Genomic DNA, 4,698 nt, shown 5'->3' on the forward strand with positions numbered 1-4,698 from the left:
AATACCAGCCTCATCTGTGATAACAGATCTCTCCCCCACAGAGTGACAGGGAGGTTAGGCAATACATACAGTTGAAATTGTCCTGAGTTACCTTTCTCATCTCTCCAAGTCAGCAGTTTAGAGCTTCATTTTGGGTTGTTGGCATACCCTATCCCTTGGAGGTGAGTAATGGACTCAGTCAGAGGCCAAGTTGGGGGCCAGTTCTGAGCTCTGATGATGCTCACATCCGCTCCTGTGTCAATAATCCCCTCAAAACACTTTCCTTCGATAGTTAAAGATTAGGCCTCTTATTTGTAATAGACTGTATCCAGTAAACCTCAGGAGCACCAGGAGAACTCTGTCCTGCCTCATTAGTAATAGCCTTAGGAGACATAGGATACATAGGAACCAAGATAAGTTGAGCAATTTGTTCATAAGCAGGTACTATAATAATACCACGTGGTGAAGAAGCCATAATCTTTATTTCTCCTTGATAATTGCGGTCAACAGCACCTGGGTAAATCTGTAAACTATCTACAGTAACACTACCTTTGCCAATCACAAAACCCCAAGTCTCTGGAGGCAGAGGCCCGTAAACTCCAGTAGACAGAATCTTAATTGCCATTTCTGGGATTAATTCTGTGTGCCAGGTGGAGGATAACTCCACTCCTGTTTGTCCTGGTGTTGCTCTGAGGAGCTCAGGTATAGATCTTCCTGAGTTGGCAGCTTCTGGGCCCCATGCACTGCTTGCTTTCTGGTTCAAGAACGGGAACTGGGGCTGGCCCCTGGTCTCGTTTTTTGAACGAGTATAGTCTTGAGAACTTTTCTTAAATCTTCCATTTCTGGCCCAATGTTTTCCTTTCTTACACTGATCGATCACACAGTCTCTGTCCATTGCCTGCTTGCTGCCTCTCTGCATTTCCTGACTTCTTAGGACATTCGCTTTTAAGGTGGTTAATGCTGCCACATTGTAGCATTTCTTGCTATTCTGCTGCTGTGCCAAAACATTTGGAACAGATGTATCTTGTAACTCGGCTGCGACAGCTAAGCTCTGATTAAGATTAGACCCTATGTCAGCACAGAGGCAAATATAGCCAGAAATATCCCTCTGTCCTTTGTGCGGTAGAAGAACCGCCCTGCACATTGTATTAGCGTTCTCAAAAGCTAGCTGTGTGATGAGAGGACCCTCAGCATAGGAGCTTCCAAGCGTCCTACTGGCTGCCTCCTGTAGCCTGGCCACGAAATTCTGAAAAGGTTCTTCTGGACCCTGCCATACACCCGTCAGGTTTGCGTTACTTTCACCTTTTGCGGGTAGATTTATCCAGGTCCTGAGTGCTGCCATAGCTACCTGAGCTAGCACTCTAGTAGGGTATTCCATCTGCTGAGCCATTTCTTCACATTGCCCTTCCCCCACAAGCATTTCTAGAGTCCAGTCAGGATAATTTGCCTGAGCATTCTGCATGGCGATTGTTTTACAATGTTCCTGCCATTCAGAGTTCCAGATCAAATAATCTCCAGACGAGAGGACTGCTTTGCATAAAGTTTTCCAGTCCTGAGGTGTTAAATTATGATGTGCAACGCTGTTGATCAGCGCTTGTGTAAACGGTGCATTGGGGCCATATCTATCGACAGCCTCCTTCAGCTCTTTGATGATTTTTACATCAAAAGCTTGGTAAAACCTCTGTATGTCATCATTCTGACCTCTGTGTTCCACGACCGGACATGCCAGCAACCCTGAACTATCTTGCCCATACTGTCAGGCTCTGTGGAACGTCCCCTCTGAGGGCAAGTGTTCCACCCTCACATAGCTGTCTTTCTTTCTGCCTGCCTGCATTTCAAATCCTCTAAGCTCATCAATCAATTCTCCTATCTTGATCTCGAGTTCTGCTCTGCTTGTGCGAGACCCGATTCTAGATCTCTCCCGTGTCTGGGAGGGCGCAGACTTAGTGTAAGTACGTTGTCCTCTAGTGCGAGACTCAGCGAGTTTGCCTTTTGCGGAAGTTTGGGTCTCTTCAACTACAGTACTGAATGAATCGGAGGAATCTTGATTCTCTTCGTCCACCGTACTGCTGCTCGAGTCAGAGGAGGTTTGATCCTCTTCAGAGTCCGTACTGGACTTGGTCTGTGAGACAGACTCTGTCATTTCTGAAATCGTAAGACTTTCTGAACTCGTAAGAGTTATTTGGCTGCCTAAGAGATCCTGCTTATTTTCATTCAAAATGTCATGACTATCCCCCAAAGGCGGAGGGGAAATCCATCTGCCTTATTATTTACAAGCGCTTTTCCTATCTTTTCCCAGGATTTTTTTTATCTATCCTGTTGAAACCGGGATAGATTTTTTTATCTATCCCGTTGCCGCCCTCTAACCAAGGGCAGTAAGCCTCTATCAGCTCTGCTAACTCTATTAATGCATGCCTTTTTACCCTTATTCCCTTTGCTGTGAGTAGCTTATCCACATTCCGGGTTGCTACCTTTGAAACATTCGCACCCATGGTTCCTTCACCACCAATAAATCCCTAGGTCACTAAAAGTATCTCTGGCCAGCGCTAGCCGAATCTCTTACCGTGTGCAAATGGACACGTCCGTTTCCTTACTTCCTTTCTTTTATACTTGGGGGGAAATGAGTTTATATAGCAGACAGCAAAAATGAAAGCACAACATTCAAGCTAGGCACAATGCATAACATAAACATGACACCAGATGAAGGGATGAAGGGACACTGGCAGTCTGTTTAGCCAGCGAGGACTTCAAAAGCGCAGTTCCGACAGAAGTGAGTTGAGTGTCAGTCTTTGATCTCAGGAAGAGCTGCAGCGTTTGTAGCCTATTGTCTTTCACCACAGGTGGGCAGCCTCAGTCCCGGGCTTGTCAGGCATTCCTTTGGTTTCAGAACAGCTTCAGGCAGTCATGGAAGGGAGAATACAAGAAGGGATTGAAATTCAGTCTCAAGGAGGTTTTTTAGATGGTATGAGAGAGGGGCATTCCGTTAGGGATGTCAGCAGCAGCGAAGGAGGAAGGTGAGCTAGGTGCCTTCTCTGCCTCTCTAAGCTAGTAGGCTTTCACCCCAGCATCTGGCTTCCAAGCCTTCATTAGTAAAACTAAACGACTGCGATTTTGTTATAAAAAACAAACAAAAAAAACCCAAAACCAAACTAAAAACAGGTGACTTTGTTAACTGGGTGGATTTCACTAAGTAGATGCATGCAGGGAAACCATATCTTTTGTCAATTTCATTCAAATAGAGATAAAAACTATTTAAAGTTATAGGGTTTTGTTTTTTTTGGGGGGGATTGTTTTTTGTTTTTGTTCAAGATTTTAAATCATTTTAGGAAAACTAACAAAAATCTCAGCTGAGGACTGATGCCTTTTTTTGTCTTTGATATGATCGAAGATGCACTCAGTGCTGCCTCAGCCCATCAGGCACCATCGAGCACCATTGGCACTCTACCTAGCACAAGCCCCAGAGGATCTTCTCAAGGTTATCAATTGTGACCAGCGTGCATGACGAGCGACTGGGGTCCCTGTGCCCAGTGCACTTAATACAGTCACACAAAAAGTAGACCATTTTATGGCTTATAAATAATATTTGGACAGCTATTTTATAATGCAAAGGATGACTCTGAGATATGGCTGGCCACACGTACATTTGTTTCTGTGTATATTGATCACTTGGGTTATGCTGGGTAAATCTAAACCTCTTGGAAGGAAAAGGCTCACATTGGGTTTCTGTGGAAAGGGCATCTTTATGGATAGATGAGTATTCTAGTTGTCATGGTCTCTTAGTTTATCTTGTGTACCCGTAACCAGAGACCGGGTCATATTTCTTTGCTCCAGAGTCTGGGAAAGTCTGAGATCAAAGGGGATGTTGTGGCTGCTCTAGCCCATATTGCTACCCCACAGCACCTCCAGACAAGAGAGAGCAGGCTCAAACTGCCTTCATGTCCGTTTACCTCTCCAGTGAGGAATCTATTCCCACAACATGCATTCGGGACAGCTACACCGTCGGAGAGAACTGCCCAGAAACACCCCATGTCTCGGCCTGGTGATACATTCACTGCAAATTACAGTTCCTACCCACGCGCCTTGGGGAACATCACTCGGCCCACAGCCAGCCCGGCAAGGGGAGCAGGAAGCCTCCCTGCGTGACAGCGCCAGTTTCAGACCCGTGTGAGGAGCCAGCAGGTGAGTCTTAGACCCCATCGCGGAGTTCTCAGAGAGTGTCCCCGATCCACATCCTGCAGTAACTCAAGAGGCGCCCGTGAGATGGTACCTACAACTAACGGCAGCACGGGTGTTATGCCCACTGGTAATGCACGTGGCTCAGGATGCACACTGAGGAAGAGGAGTTCCCTACAGAGCCCGACTCTTAAAACCTGAGAGGCCAGAGAGACCCCAGGGGCTGACTGGAGGATTCTCTTGTCTGGAAATGGAAACTTGACGTACAAGGTAAGAGGATTTATTGGAAATGGCATAAGGCATTTAGTGGCCCAGGCAGGGCAGGGCACAGCCAATACAAAGATGAGTCTCATTGGCCATGTGCCAACCCGAACATTGTGAGCACTCAGACAGCTGAAGCAAGAGCTGGGGAGAGAGCAGGGATTGTGAGGGGGGTGTCCTAGGATGATGTGGCTCCATTAACTCTTCATGCTCCAGAAGGATGTGAAGTGGAAATTTGAAGCTCACTTCTTCCTACCAGGGGCATCGGCCGAGAGCTGAGAGCAG

This window comes from Mastomys coucha, unplaced genomic scaffold (genome assembly GCF_008632895.1).
Source record: "Mastomys coucha isolate ucsf_1 unplaced genomic scaffold, UCSF_Mcou_1 pScaffold22, whole genome shotgun sequence".
Taxonomy (NCBI): Eukaryota; Metazoa; Chordata; class Mammalia; order Rodentia; family Muridae; genus Mastomys; species Mastomys coucha.